The sequence below is a fragment of the Mirounga angustirostris genome, unplaced genomic scaffold (assembly GCF_029215605.1).
Source record: "Mirounga angustirostris isolate CCGP_5_RB_7025 unplaced genomic scaffold, mMirAng1.0.hap1 SCAF_10, whole genome shotgun sequence".
Taxonomy (NCBI): Eukaryota; Metazoa; Chordata; class Mammalia; order Carnivora; family Phocidae; genus Mirounga; species Mirounga angustirostris.
The window spans coordinates 62,707,355-62,724,967 of NW_026991718.1; the positions used below are offsets into that span (position 1 = coordinate 62,707,355).

The 17,613-nt window shown below is 36.4% G+C and overlaps 1 pseudogene; it reads left to right on the plus strand.

Annotated features, from left to right (window-relative positions):
- Positions 1 to 4,925: 4,925 nt before the first annotated feature.
- On the plus strand, positions 4,926 to 15,906 carry LOC123852012 (Y-box-binding protein 1-like; annotated as a pseudogene).
- Positions 15,907 to 17,613: the final 1,707 nt, after the last annotated feature.

Genomic DNA, 17,613 nt, shown 5'->3' on the forward strand with positions numbered 1-17,613 from the left:
ATTTTTAACAGTTTTAAATTTATCTATGCTCAGGGATAGGTGAGAAGGTTGGTAATGAAAAGAGAAAATAGCTGAATAGTTGTGAAGCCAAAGGTCGGATCAGCAGTAGAACAGATTGTGGCTAGGGAATACTGAAAAGACTAGTGGGTTAGAAATACCAAGATGTTTGGATTTTTGTGTTATTAGGGCATGCAAAAATCCAAACAATAAAGCAGGTAATAGGTCCTAACATACATACTTTGATTTTGTTTCTTTCATGTGCTTTTCTTGATGAAAAATTTTTACCAAATTGAGCTGTGTTAACTCTTGGTAAAGCCTTAAAAAGATGTATAACTGTCATTTAAAAAAATGAATTCATGGGGAAATATATTGTTGTATGCAGATTTCCAGTGGAAACCTGCAGATGCTCACATAAGAAACATTCTTTCTACTCTTTTGAATAAACATGTTGCAAGCCCAGTACATTTGCATACCCAAGAGAATAATTGTTTCAAAGATATGGGCTGTGAACACATGTGGTTGTCTACTAGATTATGAACACCAGACTTGAGACATATATTTTTCAGGTGTACAGCTTGAGGAAATTATTGAATACTCAGCACAAATGCTATGTCTTGGGTAATATTTGGAGAAATGTAGGTGCTACTGTATTTTGAATAATCAGTCCCTCTAGCTCTCATTGCGACTGATGGAAAATTTATTTTATTTTCCCTTGACAAAGGGAAAACAAAATTGTAGCTAACTTACTGCATAGTTTGTTAAGCAATTTCCATTTTGTACTTGCATTTCACAGATGTTCTGAAATGGTTAAGCCAAAAAGGCATGTTTCAACTCATGAGTAACTTAAAACAAATTACATTCCTATCAGCTGGCTTTATATATATATATAACACTGTATATTAATTAACTGAAATTAAAATTAAAAATTTAAAATGATAAATATATATGTTAAATATATAACAATAAAATATATTAAATATAAAATGTAATTTTAAAAAATATATAGTTGTGTGTGTGTATATATATATATATACACATACATAAATGTCTCATTGATAACTCAGACACACAAAGAAATGTCTTTATAGGTCAGTACAATCCTTTCTTGCTTTATGAGTAAGAGGTTATAAAATCACATACTATGCCTGATGTTTGACTTTTCATTTATCTTTTGTACTTGATTATAGTGGAGCTGACAGATGTTGAAAGATGTTTAGATATACAAGGAACCTAGCAGCTCCTAGAGATCTGAAGAAGCTCATGTCCTCAAACTACTACCTTCAGAATCTGTTATAACTTATGCTTATTAAATTCACTCCAGGTCTTATTTTTCAGAGTAGCCTCCAAATAACTAATTTTCTAAAATATGTCCAGTGTCGGCCATTCCTCCTCTGAAGAGAGCAGTTATTTCAAATTGTCCTGCTATAAGTTGGGAAACCATACAGCCTGGTTTGCCCAGGCCTGGAGTAATTATTAGTAGGCTCCTTAATGCTCTCAAAAGGTACAGTTTTGGATGATAAATTATTTGGCCACATTAGATTTAAATGGCTGGGATTGATAATATTTTGAAGAAAAAAAACTGGTCTAATATTAATTCATGCACTGTACCCCCCACCAGTTAAGGCATTCCATTCATTATCAAACATGTTTTCCCCTACTCTTTGGTCTGAAGTCTATCATTTCTTCTTATTTTGGCTAGAAGTATATTCAGGGTTCTTGGAAATTGTGTAAAACATAACTGTCTTTTATAATTCACTTAATGAATTCTACACAAACTTCTCTCAGGATTTTCCTGTGGTAGAGTAAGGAAACTTCTCTGTATTAATGCATTTTAATGGTGTATCCCACAAAAATTGGGGTTTATTTTCCCACTATTATTTGCCTACAAATAAATCTGCAAATATAAACAATGTACAGAAAATATGTTTGCTATGCCAGCTAAATGTATTTAAGTAAGGAAAAATTATTCCTGTAAAATGCTGTCAAAAATTTCACAGTAATCAGTTGCTTTATATTAATTCCCATATATCATCAGTCATTGAGTTTTTATTTTGGAGAAAGGTATGCTCTTTTTAGGTCAGATTTACAGATAACTAAGTTTATTTTTGGATTTATTTTCTGTTTTATAGTAAAAATTTTGACCTTTAGTCTCTCTATTCTAGAAATCGGAAAAACAGAAAGCTGATGAGACATCAGACCAGATGGCTTGTAGGAGCCTGTATCACAAAGTTCTTGGTCTTCCTGAGAGTATGTGTTTTGCATATACACTTGAAAAGCCAGAACTCTCAAATAACATGAATGTTTTTGAACTTTGGGTTAAAAAAAATAACAAGAACCACAAAGATTCATGAAAAAATAAGTTTATGGATCAGATGCATTCAGTCTAGTCTTCTATTCATCTATACATATGGTACTTTTGTGTAATCATAATCATATGTACGATCCTAGGAGACTGTAGGGGTCTCAATTAACTTGTGTTCAGAAATTCTGTAGGTAACAGGGACAGTCATATTTTGAAAAAGATTTTAAAACAAGGAAATTAAACCATCAAAAGGTTTTCCTGATTAACATTCAATTAATTTAAAAAATGTAGAAAATCATGGGACCCTGAAAGCCTTCCAGGTAACTGTAGTCTTATTTTTAATTTTCTGTGCCGATTTATAGAAATATCAGAAATGTCTCATTTATTCTGTTGGGGTAAAAAGTCAGCAACCACAGATAGGATGTGTATCTTCTACCATCAGATACCAAGCTTGCTCAGTGTTCACAGTGAAACCTAAGTGCTGCCTTTTTTTCGTTTTTACAATTTGATTGTATCCCTAATCAATGTTATAGGCAAGTAAGAAGGAGAACTACCATATTTTAATACGCTCGTTTATCCTGTTTCCCACATGTTTAACTTTAGAGGATGTGTCAGGTGGTATTCAGGCTTATAATGGAGTGTGACTCTTCTAATATTAGAAGTTAGAAATGAAGAGGCTACATTCACTTTTTCTTCTTTGTTTTTTTTTTTTTTTTTTTTTTTTCCTCATTGGAAGAAGACCCTTGATTGCTAACTTTCTCATTTCCAATTGACAGAAACTGTCCAGCTATCCTTTGTAACAAGTAAGCATTACTTCCTTTGTTCCTGCTCATGATCATTGGTAACTTTAAGATAATTCATTGATTATTATCTTCTATAATGTGTAGTAGCCTTAACTACTTGAACATAAGATTCTTATATGTGATAAAATTGTCAGCCAGCCTTCATGAACAGATGTACAGTTGACAAGTCTTTGTAGTTCCATGGCAAGTATAGACATTAGTTTTCGAGATCTTCAACTTTAAGCATTCTCCATTGAGTCTCTCCTTGCCCATCATGTTCATTGTGGAATTCCTGGCAGCCCAAAAGCTTGCCAAACCAGGGTGAGCATCCCTGAGTTTATCTTACTCTCAAGAAACCCTGAATTTGTATGGCATTGTTACTGATGGATCACATCTACAAGGTTTTTGAGTTTTTCTCGTTGAGTCTGAAATGAGAGATGGAAATCAGGGACCTGGCTATCAGACATATCAGAAAAGCGAGACATTTCTATGATAGGAAATGCACAAAGCAGTGAAAAGATTGAAGAGTAGTTGGGCAAATTCAGACAAAATTCAGATACTTTTTATTCCTAACATGGAATCTTGGATGGATGTGATTATTAGAATTTGAATTTGAGCTCTGCCCCACATCTTCAGGCAAATGATTCCTTACCTATGTATGGTTTGCCTTTTACAGTTATTAATACAGTATCTGTAATATTAAACATCACTTAAATCTTCATTTTGTGAATGATATATTTTTAAACCACAGGATGCAGGAAATGTAATCATAATAGCCCAAACCAACAGGTACATCACAGAGAGGCAGTAATGACATACGAGCCTGCTAGTTAACTTAAATGAAGTAGATATGTTTTCTTAACACCTAATAGGTTATCCCAAATAGAATACAATGCACATATGTTACCTCCTTCATTAAGCTCTACATTTTGTGCTTTCTTTACCTTCTTAGTTTGCGTTTGCTCTGAGATAGAAATCACTTCAAAGGTTAAAGGTTTTTAGAAACCATTTCAGTTTTACGTAAATGTAAAGTCTCTAAATGTTTAAGGGTTACATAATGTAAACCTGTTGGCTTTCAAAACTTGTCTCACAAGAGCAGGTAATACGTTTCCACTTTCAACTGCACCTTTAGATGCTTTATTTTTGAGTGTATTTTCTCCTCCGTATTTCCTTCCACAGAATTCTGGAATTCTGTTCCTCTCATGTTTTATTGAAAAGGCTCTCTGCCATTGTGTCCTTTCGTTTTCCGGTTTTGTCCTTTTGTCTGAAGGCACGTTGCAGCCTGGCTGGTTTAAGGATTCTAGACAGCGAGGGAAATGGAGAGTCACAAGAGCATCTCTAGTCCAGGCTGAAAGAGAGCACGCAGCTTTCTGAACTGAACGCCGTGAACGGGGGACATCTAGGTTATTGCCATGACAATCCTAATTGTTGGCACCGCATCCTTATCGCGGGCTTTGTTCCGCTGGATTCACCCTGACAGCACACATAGACGGGTCGCTTTAACTCCCGGGCCGGTTTTGGAGAACATGTATCCAAGAAGCACCATCTTTTTGTTGCGGTAGCAAAACACACGCTCAAGGGGGGTCTCGACGGAATTGCCCTTTCTGGGCCTGCAGAGATCGGTACGAAGGAAGACGCGCACTCTGACCCCCGCAGGGAGGCTCTGACAGAGGAGGGGGCTGCGTTCCAAGTTACAGGCGATCCCAATTACTGCGAGATGGTGCGGCTCTGCGCGCTCCCTCTACGGGCTAATGTAACGTCCGCACAGTGCATTTCTCCTTCTCCCTCCTTCTGTCCTCCCCCCCTTCTCCCCCCGACAAAGCCTCTGCGTGGCCTCCGGCATGCGGAGGCCGCCTAAGGGCCCTGAGGTTGTGCTCCGTGGAGCGAGTGCAAGATGGCTGCCCCGAGGCTGTTTGAAGCCGGCGCGTTTGAAGCTGCCGCGCGTGTTTGAAGCTGCGGCATTTGAAGCTGTCGGGCTTGAAGCTGGCGCGTGTGTTTGAAGCTGCGGCATTTGATGTTGCTGAGGACGTTTGTAAATTTGAGACAGACTTTAATATTGTTAGACGGTAGGGGAGTCCTTTTCAACCCCCTTTTCATTTTGTTCTTTACTTGAACTTTTTAAAAAGTTTTATTTGACTTTTTTTTTTCCCCCTACTATTTTAACTACTTATGTCAGCCGAGGAATGCTGTGATTCACAGCCATTATTGTAAGGAGGCTGTTATGTATTTTTAGTGCTGCTGGGACCATAGGAATTCTTGAGTGGCTTTGACTGGATACAACAATGTGGAGAATAATCCCAACTGTGAAAAGTGCTACTGTGGCCACAGAACAGTACAGAATAATTTTGAAAAAGGGCAGTCTCCTTGTTGCTTTTAGAAGAAGGCCGAGTGTGCCCGCTGTTGCATTTGCAAGATGGATGATGAGTGTAGAGGTAGAACAAATGCATGTGAGTAGAAGAAGTTGGGGGAGGCACAGGTGTAGGAATTAAATTTGCAATGTGCCAGGGGCAAAGCATTCTGTAATTTCTTCCTATTATTTTGTCCTCTAAATTCTACAAGAACCAGAGGGGAAAGGTGCATGTTACTATGAAACAATACCGTCAGTCCTTTGGACAATACTATAAAACTGAATGGTGCTTTATTTGGAGACCACCTACTCTGAAAATGTGAGAGAGAAGGGAATGAGCGTTGCCGCTGTTGGTAAAGGAAAGAAAACAGATGCTTATCCTGTAGTGTGTACTTTGGGGCTTGGGAAATACTTTGCTTGGAGGAACCCTAGAGGTAGAAGTGAAAAGGGTGGAGGAAAAATTGGAAGGAGCCATGAGTCGGCACATCCAAAATGGACGTGATGAGAAACACTTTAGTTTGGATGCAGATAATTTTTCACTTAATCCCCAGCCTGGAGCAACATCATGCACTTGCATGCAGAGTTTATGCAATGGCGTGTTCTAATGTCGTCTGTGGTTCCTCTCCGTTAGATTGTTTGGGATTGAAAGCTCCTTTGATGGGCCTGCCGTCAGTTTCTTTTTTTCCTTTGGAAGTACGTCATTCTATTCTGCTGATGATCATTCTTTTGAAAATTGAGTGATGGTTTCTTGATATTAGCTATTTGTCAGCACTTGAACCCGTTTCTTTACATGTCCACCATTAGTTTTTTTCATTGGGTAGAACATAAATTCCATAAAGTCTACATCTACTTTTCGGCCATATTTGGATTGTATATCTACCCAGGACTGAGGTGCTTGGGTCAGTATTTTATTCATATTAGCAAAGATTTACAGTTCCTTCAGTTCACAGAAAAATCTACGTATTAAATCTATATCATTAAAATTGTACTATTGTCTCGTTGTAGAACTGGGCTGTATTCTAATAAATAATTTAAATGTGTGCTTTACCTGTTTAAGAGTAAGGTGTTGCATCTTGCATACCTTTTGAATGATGAAAACATTTCCCATGTCTTCATAGAACAGATGATCTTAGGCTTTATTTTCTTGCAAATAACTGTTTTCAAGGATTTCCCTTCATTCACTCAACATTTCTGATTTGGTAGGAATAGACATTTGCCAAGTATTTTCCTTTGTATTGTATAGATGCATTTTCTACTCCAACTTTTCATTATTAGCTCCTTCAGTTATAGTCCTTTGAATCCATGTGTCTTTTCCATTCTACTAATCATTTTTTACAGTGTTAATATTTTACCAAATTTGTGTTTTGAACTTCCTGTGAGCCATATTGATGTCATTCACTGAGAACTAAGTTCTTACAGACTAACAGTCTAATGTACTAACAATCTATTTAACAAGTCATTTTATAAGTTATAAGATATTAAAAACTAAGTGACATGGGAAGTATACAGAATTAGTGGCTCTGCACATCTGACTCATCTACTGTTTCAGAACTTTGTTACAAACTTTCGTAACTCAAGGAGAGATGACATTATACCGCACAGGCAGACAGGTGCATGTATCCATGTATATATGGATATTTATTTCTTAATTTTTTATTCTCAAATCTTCTGATCGGATTTTTTCTTATTCCTCAACTTCTGTAATATTCATTTGATCCATAGTATTGCTTTTTTAAGTTTAGAATTTTTTAAAGATTTTCCTACTCTTTACCGTAAGTCTATATACAGTCCAGTAATCTACGTTTGGTGACAAAAGAATTGCTTGAGAACAGCTGAACACACATGCTTAAATGAGAACTACGTGCATTTTATTATACATTTGTGTAAGCATATCCACAGAAAAAGAATAAATGTTGTAAAGCTGATACATCTTCATATCAGTTTAATCAGTCAGCCAGCATGTTCCATATCACTCTCGTTCCTTGCTGGTTTGTGCAAAGAAGTTGCTTCTTATTTTAACAATTTTTATTGTGGTTTCTTCTCACATAGTTTTTCTTTTTTGCTCTTTTCATTTTAATTAAAATTAACTGCAGTTAGCTTTTCTTTTTAATGGATTTCCACACATATGTGCTTCTTTCAATAAACACACAAAAAAGGGACATTAATCCAAAAAATGATTTCTCTTCCTTGGCTCTGTAGCTCTTTCTCTCTCTCTCTAACCTGAGAGTTTTGTCCTATATCCATTTTCTCTGGCTCTATCAATGTCTTCTTCCATCCTACCATGATGAAGTTTGTAATTTGCCTCCTGTGGTAGAGAAATAGTAAGAATAACTTGCTGAGCTGGATTCAAGGTGAAATAGCATTTTCCATGACACAGCACAATGACCCCATTTTTTTGGAACTCTGTCTTCATTATAGAGCCAGGTCAGTGTTTAGCCATTTATCCAAAACATCGTATAGGCTTATTGATGTGATTGATTAATAGTTCTGAGATTTGTTATGACCTCACATTGTTAGTTTTTCATTAAGTGTTTCATCAGTTATTCTCCTTTGCATTCCTTTTTAAAATCAGCTCTATTGAGGTATTATTTACATACAGTAAAACTTACCTGTTATTAATATATATTTCAATGAGTTTTAACAAATATATATACTGTGTAACTAGCACTACAATCACATTGAGCATTTTCATCACTGTAAAACTGTCTCCCCTACCCTTTTGAAGTCAGTTTCCTACACTCATTCCCTGAACCCCAGCAACCTCTGATCTTCCTTCTTTTGTATAGTTTTATCTTTTTCAGAATTTTGTATCAGTGAAATCAAACTGTATGCTCTTTTGTGTCTAGCTTCTTTCACTTAGCATAATGCTTTTAAATTTCATCCATGTTGTTGCATGAATTCGATTTTTCCGTGTTAGTGCTGAGTCGTAGTCTACTGTATTGGTAACTCCACAATTTGTTTATCCATTTACCATTTGATGACCTTTTTTGTTCTTTCCAGTTTGGGTGATTATGAAGAAAGATGCTGGAAACATTTGCATGCAGCTTTTTTGTGTGTGTGAAGTTAAGTTTAAATTTCTCTTGGGTAAATACCTAGGAGTGGGATTGCTGAGTCACATGGTACAAGTGTTGAATTTTATAAAAAAATAGCAAAATGTTTTTGAGAGTGGATGAACTATTTTGCATTTCCACCAGAGATGTACTAGAGTTCCAATTATGCCTCATCATCACCAACACTTGGTGTTGTTAGTCTTTTTAATTTTAGCCATTATACTGAGTCTGTATTTCTTTTCAATATTTTTTTCAACTGCAATAATTTACTTCTGTTTTACCAACTTTATTATTGTTACTATATCCATTCGATTGCATTATGCTTTTATTTTTTTCACTTGTTATGTTCTTTATAACCTTGTTCTTTTGAAGTCTATATACATATTTTTATTTCTTGCTTTCTTTTAGTGCTTGGTAAAGTAAGGGAACTAAAATCTAAATATAAGTAGACCAGAGTCTTGAGTGAGCATGTTAAATAGTTGATTTTTGCCTTTATTTTTTAAGAACTAGGAATATAATATTTGAGGAAGGTTATATCTGACTTAAGATTCTGGGTTTTACTGGTGTCTATTTAGCATCACAGAAATTACAAATAGGATTGCATATTTAAAAATACCTGCAAACTGATTTTTCAATAACTAGATTTCTCAATAAATTTTCACACATCTTCAATAACTGAAGGATTACCATACAACTCAGCCCTGCCATTTTCTAAAATGGCTCTGTTTTATTCTTTGCCTCATTAGACAGCTTAGAGAACAGTGTACCATTGCCCATTAAAGAAACCACTTTTATTTAATCCAGTACCTACTAACATTTGTCAGAATTGGTGATTTTTTAGCCTTTTTTTTTATATAACAGTAACTGTTCTCAGATCTCTAGCTTTGTTCCCTGGATGTTAAAAAGACACATGGTCACTTTGTGAAAATCCTTCTTTAAAAATCCAGTGTAAATGAGAATTATCATCCTCTCTATCACCCTGTTCTTTTCCATCTAAGAGTGTTTCATTTCAATATGTGCTGGAACTCTGATTTTTCTCACTACCGTTCAGTTACTACTAGTTCAGGATTATTACCTGGCTAAGTAAGATTTCTTCACTAAAAAGTTTATATAGCAATCAAAATTGAATGCTAGTGAATTGCATAGCTATAAATTGTCTTTTCTCAAAGAACCATGCCTTAGGAGTCAACCCTTATTTCAGAAAATGGTTATAAGATGATCTTTAAACCTTGGTTAAAGTATATTCATTCTCTCATGAGTGAGTTATTTTATTGAGTTCTGTGTTTGAAGACAGGATTTCTATACAAATTTCTCAGTTTTGTCAGATAATGTAAACAATATGATACCATAAAGTGAAAATATAGTTGCTACTGAAGTCATGAATTAATCCAACTTCTTGGAAAATTCACTCTCAGTTCACTGAAGGGCTTCCTGTTGAATGGGAGGTATTTTTCCGTGTCACGTTTTCTCATAAAAATACACATTCTGTATCTTTGATTTTAAGTCTGGTATTATTTTAGTCGCTAAAGATACTGAGGGTGTTTGCTGGTAATAGAGTGAATAATGAAGCTAGAGAATTGTGGATATTTTTGGTTATCTTTTACCAACAGTTTTTACGAATCAATCTCATTTTCCCCTATTTCTATGTTCAGTTAATAATATTAACACAGACTTTTAAATTTTTCCTTAGAAATACTGTCAAAGCATGAGGGACTGGAATCTTCTTTGATATTTGGAAGAAAAAGATTGATGATAAAACAATATCAGAAGCAATTCAAGTTATTGTTTTATAGAATTCACTGTAGTAACAATAGAATTATGCTTCGTATTCTACAGTTACTGAGACTGAAGATAAAGGAACACACTTTACAAAGATTTTCTTTTAAAAGTGATTTGGTATGAAAATTTGGCAGTCATTTTTTAGTTAATCCATATTCCATATTCTGCAAACATCTGGGTTTTGTGGGTGAACTAGCTGGTTTAAATACTAACTTAAACACTTCTTCAAACCCGAGATTCAGTTATTCCTTCAGAACCTTTGTATTTTGATTTGGGGCTGATTGAGATCATTCCTAGTATCTGTTCCTAGGTCATCATTAGGTATGTCTAACAAATGACCAAATGCATATATCTTTACACTGGATTTAATTTTTGTTTTCTAGAAAGTCAGACTGTGTTTTCTAAGGAACATGTACTGTGTGGATTTTTCTGGTGTCAAAATCCCAGCAACCAGGGGTAATTCTGAGTATTTGCTTGTGCCCAAATCCCTAAAGAATTCTTGTATCTTACTCTTCCATAATGGATATCTTCTTAGTCCAGCCTAAATCCTCCCTGGCAATTTGCATCACAGGAACCCCTACATCTGTTGTATAGTAGGGTTGAATCCAAGGGAATTAAGCTCTCCCCTTAGGAGCTATTGCTGTCATTCATGCTACACAGAGGGGGGCATTCCTGCCTTCTCTCTAACTCCAACCCCACTGCCTGGCCAGGAGAATTCTTAATAGTGTGTGATCCAGAAAATTAATTAACTATTTTAATACACTGTGCTTTTTAAATGTGATTCTTGTAAACTGGAACACTCTGGCATCATCCAAATTTAAATCTAAATCTTTTGGTGGGAAATTGTAATATGGGTGTTGTCTGATGATTTTTGATGAGATTAATTTTGAATTTTATTTTGAAATTATCTCTTATTTTAAGGAAAGGGAATCTATGAGAGAATCCTATTTACTTCTTTTACTAAGTACAGATATTTGTCATACCATACTTTTGATTATTTGCTATGTTGTACTCTGGATTGCTTCATCATTGTCACTGTGAAAAGTCTATAGCTTGTTTATTGCTTCCAAATTATGTGTGTCAGAATTGATTTCAAAATAAGTTTTTAGAATAATTTTTTGAGTCAACTGCTTTCATGCTTTCTAAAAATTAGAAAAATATGTATTGAAAAGTCCCATTTAAGATACAATGAAAATGCAAAATATCTTGATATATCATTAGCAAGAAAAAACATGTGGGAACTATATAATGAAAATGGTAAAAGTTTGCTGAGACCTAAGAGACAATTTTATCAACTGAAGATGAAATATATTAATGGTGGTCTGTTCTTCTCATAATAATTCATAGAACTGATATTACCTAATAAAACCACAGTAAGTTTTTTTTTTTAATTTGTCATAGTAAATCTAAAGTTTAGCTCTCAATATGAACAGGGGCAAATAGCCAATACAATTGTCTTATAAGTTATAAAGCTACAATACTCAAGACAGTGTGTCATTTTGACAAAACAATGGATAAGAAGGAAAAATCAAGACAGATTCAAATATGTAAAACTTCATTGTGTTGGTATCATAAATGAATGGGGCTGAGCTATTAAGAAGTGACTCAGGGACAATTGCTTAACACTTGTGGGAAAAAATAAATTAGATCTAGTCTCACTTCATATCATATATCAATATAAATTCCATGTGAGTTGAAGAGATAAATGTAAAAATATGAGATCTCTGGAAACTATAGAAAATAGAGTCAACTGGCTGACTTAGTAATGATGAATAGTTTTAAGCATTATAAATAATTTTAAAAATCACAAGAGAAAATCCATAGATTTGACTACATGAAAAATTAATAATTTTTGAATGACAAAAACCAATACCTGGTTAAAAAAAATAACCTTAAAAAAAAACTATCAGCAGCAACTATTTCAGATGCTTTTCATCTTTATGGTCAACAAACTTGAAGGGGAGCAGATTTTGCAAACCCAAAATATGCCGCTTTGGCATGAGGATTATTTTGAGCTAAAGGCAATCGAAACTCAGCAGATGCAAGAAAAGTTCTTTTCCTCCCCCATCAACTACCTAAACTTACACTAGAAGGAGGGCTGTACGAGAAAGAGCTATTACAGAGATACCTTTCTACCTAAAAAACTTCTCTACACAACAGGGTAACCTTTGTTTTCCAAACCTCCCTCTCATCTTTCTGTACAAGGCCTTCCTCCCAGACCCCTACCGCTTTTGTTAGTCCAGGATGTTATATAAATCTCAATTACCTGACTGCCTCTAGAATCTTATCTCTCTTTAATTAAAACATTTTAATTAATTAATTAATTTATGAGAGAGAGAGAGAACAAGTGGGAGGGGGAGGAGCAGAGGGATAAGTAGGCTCCCCACTGAGCAGGGAGCCCTTGATGTGGGGTTGGATTCCAAGACTCTAGGATCATGACCTGAGCCAGGCAGAGGCTTAAGTGACTGAGCCACCCAGGTGCCCCTAGAGTCTTCTTTATATGACTTCTGTACATGGGTAATTTTGTTTGTTTTTTTCCTATTAATATGTCTTACATCTATTTAACTATTAGACAAACTAAAGAACCTAGAACCCAGAAGGGAAGAAGGGAATATTGTTTTCCCCCTAGAAACTCATATAAGTTAATACATAAAATGCTAAAATTCTAATAGGAAAATAGACCAAGAACAGGTTTTAGATGAGTCATAAAAGAAATTTTAACACAGTAAAAAAAAAGTTCAGCTTAACTGGAAATCAAAATTATGTACCCATTAGCACCCCACTCAGAATTGTCCAAAATTGTTAATATTTTGGTGAATATTCTTCTAGTCTTTGTGATCTTTCATACCCCTCTATCCATTAATTGATCTATTGATTTATCCACCCATATATCTACCTTTCTACTTTCTATCAATTTAGCTCCATCCACTCATACATAAATGTTATATGCAGTTGATATGTAGTTTTTCTAAAACGAATCATAGTGCACACATTGCTTTTAACTTTTTTCCATTTAGTGTATTTTTTTATTTCTTCCCAGGTTATTATATTTTCTTCTTCTACAAAATATTCAATCTTTGTGTAATATTACAGTGTGTTGATATACCATGGCTTATTTGACCAAGCTCTCCTCCTGGGCATTTAGGTTGTTAACAGTTTTTCAAAAGAGATCACTGAACATCATTGCACAGATCAGATTATTTTCTAAGGGTAAATTTGAAAGGTTGGATTTACAGTATGCAAATATTTCAGGCTTTTGTTGCATGTTCCCCAGCTGTTCTTCAGAAAGATTTTAACTTTTACCTTTCCACCAGCAATGCATTGGAGTAATTATATCTCAGTCTTGCAAGCACTGTCTAATATAGTTAACATTTTATGTAAGTTATATAGATTGGCAATATTTTATTATTCTTTTACTTTGCATTTTTGATTACTAAAATGATAAACTCTTGTTTTACGGCCATTTTTTTTCTGTTGTGAAATTTCTAATCATGTCATTTACACCTATTTTCTATTGACATTAATCTCAGTATCAATTTTTAAAAGTTTTGTTTGTACTCAATTAAAAAAATGAGAAATAAGTGAAAAAATTTAAAAAACCATAAAAACTATGTTGTATTTAGGATAAATATACCTTAGATTATGTATATTAAAAACATAGAAATTTTTAAGATAACTAATTAATCAAATCTATCAATTTTTTTCTGTAGAGTTTCCACTTTTAAGCTATGTGATTTTGAACCCTTAGCAGATAACAGATTATATTAACTAAAATGAAAGAATATTTTGATTCATCCATTCCATTTTTCTTCAAGTTTATAGTTGAATCTTTCATTTTGGAAAGCATGATCAATGGAATTTTTTAGCATAGAGCCTTAAAGGAAAACTCAGAACCACCTGATTTTTAATTAAAATGAATTCTGTAGAAGGATTATATTATGACTTCCCAGTGACTTTCTTTTTAGTACTAAAAATTGGGCATATTAGAAAAAAAATTGGGTGAATTGGAAGGATTGAATTATATTAAGATCTTATGGAAGTTAAACATAATTATTTTTAGTGCTAATGGTTTTTGTGCATAGAATTTTTTTGTGCATACAATTATCCTGGGTTTGAGTAAGTAACTAATATTATCTTAGCAACCCACTTGGATCTTTGTTTTGGGACGAAATTTTGTTCCTGAACATTTAAATTTGGAAGGTTAAATTTATCTAGATGATACTCTTGATTTTAGAGGAGCAGATCTATACTGATCAGGTGAGAAAAATCTGAGGAGCTGAAGGTAGTAAGGGGAACTGCCTGATAGATGCTGAATGAGTTAATTGAGGGCATATGGTTACAGCTGTGGATTATAAGGTCTTATTTGGGTTCCTGGATCCAATTCCAACATACGTGTGAGGGCTTCCTATGCAACACCAAGCAGTACTTGGACACCAGCAGGGTGTCTGAGAATTCAACTCAATTCTGACATTATTTACCCCGCAGATAGCATCAGATTCCACAGGTTGAGGGCTCAGTCCTACAAGACTGTGGGCCACCTCACCCCACTCCCACCTCTGTTTCAACCCCCTCCTTCAGACTCCAGCCCCCAGTCACAAGCCCAGGCTGTTCCTCGTAGTTCTGATTGATTGGCTATAATTAGAAGTTCCCAAGATCAGACGAGATGGGGCGCGTTCAGGGTGGGATGGCCACAACCTCCTCCTCAGGTTAATTTGCTAGAGCGGCAAGCCTCATGGGTAGCAGGAGTGGAGAACGGACCCCACGGGGCCCTGCACAGGCCCACCGCTGACACATGCCGAGTTACCATCCCACTTGGTAGGCGGGTCAGCTGTGGCAGTCTGCCCCAGTCACCAACCCTGCAACGCGTAGCAGCCACGCTGCCGGCACCACCCGCTGCAGCTCAGGGAGCTGCAGCTCGCGGCCTCACGTCGAGGCTGCCTGCTGGAGGGGACAAGAAACTCATTGCCCAAAAAGTTTGGGGAACAGTAAGATGATTGGTTCAGTATAAGAAACCTATGGTTTCATCAGCAGAAATGACATGAAGGAAGATCTATCTGTACACCAGACCGCCAAAAAGAAGAACCCCAGGAAGTACCTTCACAGCTTAGGAGATGGACTGTGGAGTTCGACGTTGTTGATGGAGGAAAGGGCGTGGAGGCAGCAAATGTGACAGGCCCTGGTGGAGCTTCAGTGCAAGGCAGAGAATATGCAGCAGACTGTAACCATTATAGACGCTCCCCAAGTGGCAGGGGTCCTCCACGCTCCTCCCAGCAAAATTACCAGAATAGTGCGAGTGGGAAAAGGAGGGCTGGGAGAATGCTCCTGAAGACGAAGCCCAACAGCATCGCCCTCCTGCAGGCGAGGCTTACTAGGGTGGAGACCCAATGGGTGTGAACCAGTCTTCCAACCCTCCAGTACAAAGAGAGGTGATGGAGGGAGCTGACAAGGTGCGGGAGAACATGGTAGACCAGGAGGACAGAATACTCATTCCACCACTCACAGACTAGGGGTCCTCTTAACCAAAGACAGCCTAGAAAGAGGACCGCAGTGCAGAAAGGAAGAAAAAAAATCAAGGAATGAGACCCAAGGTCAGCAGCCACCTCAACAACGCTACCTCCGCCGCTTCATTACCAACGCAGATGGTAATTGAAAGCAGCCATTCAACCAGCTGAGAATTCATCCCCTCCGGAGGCTGAGCAGGGCGGGACTGAGTAAATGCGGGCTTGCCTTCTCTCCCATCATCTGGTTTAGTCATCCAACATGAAGAAATGAACATGAAATTCCAGCAATAGAGAGGAACAGAAGATTGGAGCGGAAGACCGTAAGTGCTTGCTTTTTGCCCATTGATTAGATGAATAGAGCTATCTTCATTGTCTATGCAGTATGCATTTTTTATTACTTTTACCTAAAGACCTCTCTTCGGTAATGTCAAACGTGGTTTTGTTTTTTTTAAAGCCTGTTTTTTTTCCTCAATACACCTCTAAAGGTTTTTAAATTATTTCATGTCTGGTCAAGTTGAGATTTTTAAGAGCCTCATTTTAAATTTGTAATAAAAGTTTGCAATTTTATCTTTTTAAAGTCAACAAAGGGCAAGCACCTATTAATAAAAGTCTTAAATAATGGAAAATTTGCTAGAGCGGCTCACAGAACTCCGAAAACCCACATACTAACTACATTACCGATTTGTTACAAAAGAATATAACTCAGAAACAGCCTGATAGAAGAGATGCATAGCTCAAGGGCACAGAGCTTCCACGCCCTCTCCAGGCATGCCTTTCTCCCAGCACCTTCATTGGCACATCAGCCTTGAAGCTCTCTGAACCCCGTCCTTTTGGGTTTTTACGGAGGCTTTATTACACAGAAATGGTTGATTAACTCATTGGCCATTGACAAAGGATTTAACCTCCAGCTTCTCTCCCTTCCCCAGAGGTCAGGGTTGGGGGTGGGACTGAAAGTTCCAACCCTCTATCACAAGGTTGATTGCTCTGATGACCAGCCCCATCCTTAGGTAATCTAGGGGCTTTCCTGAAATCGCCTTGTTAACATAACAAAAGGCACCTCTTTCGTTCTCAGCATTTAGGAAATTGCAGGGGTTTTAGGAGCTCTGTGCCAGTAATGGGGACAAAGTCCAAATATACATTTCTTATTATAAATCACATATCACTGAAGGTGACTCCTGTTATTGGGGAATTTACAGTGTAAAGTTATAATAATAGGCTAGTGAGGAGGCATACCTAGTATGACTGGATTGGTCTTTTTCTAAACTATACAATTCTTTCCACTCAGTTTAAGTCACATTTGTGAGTTATTAGCCCCATGTGTGTTTACTTTTAAAAGAGTGTGAGTATCCATGCTCTAGCACCAAAAGCAGTGCATTTTCATTGCCTGGATCCTTCTCAAAAACACAGATGATGATTCAGTAGATTTTGCCTGGGACCTGAGATTCTGCATTTCTGTCAAGTCCCCAGGTGAAATCACTGTGCTGGTTCATGGTCTCCTCTTGAGTAGCAAAGGTTGGGAAATCTGGTATTGATACTTCTAGTTCTCTATAAAGTAATAGGTAAAACACATGAAATCATAAAATTGTGTTACAGCGATTGGTTGAACACTTTGGGGATCAAGTGAAGTCCACCATCTGGATCTTAAAAGATCATGATAACTTGTAGATTAGATTATGGGAGCTGTTTTCTGGAGAAACAGGTGGGACCGATGTAATGGGGCTGGTCCTCAGCCCATGGTTTGAGTAATAAGGTCTTTTTCTTGTTTTTTTTTTCAGCTTCATTGAGATATAGTTCACATAAAACGCATACAAGCATTTTCTGAGCCTTACATGGATATAAATTCCCAGCCATC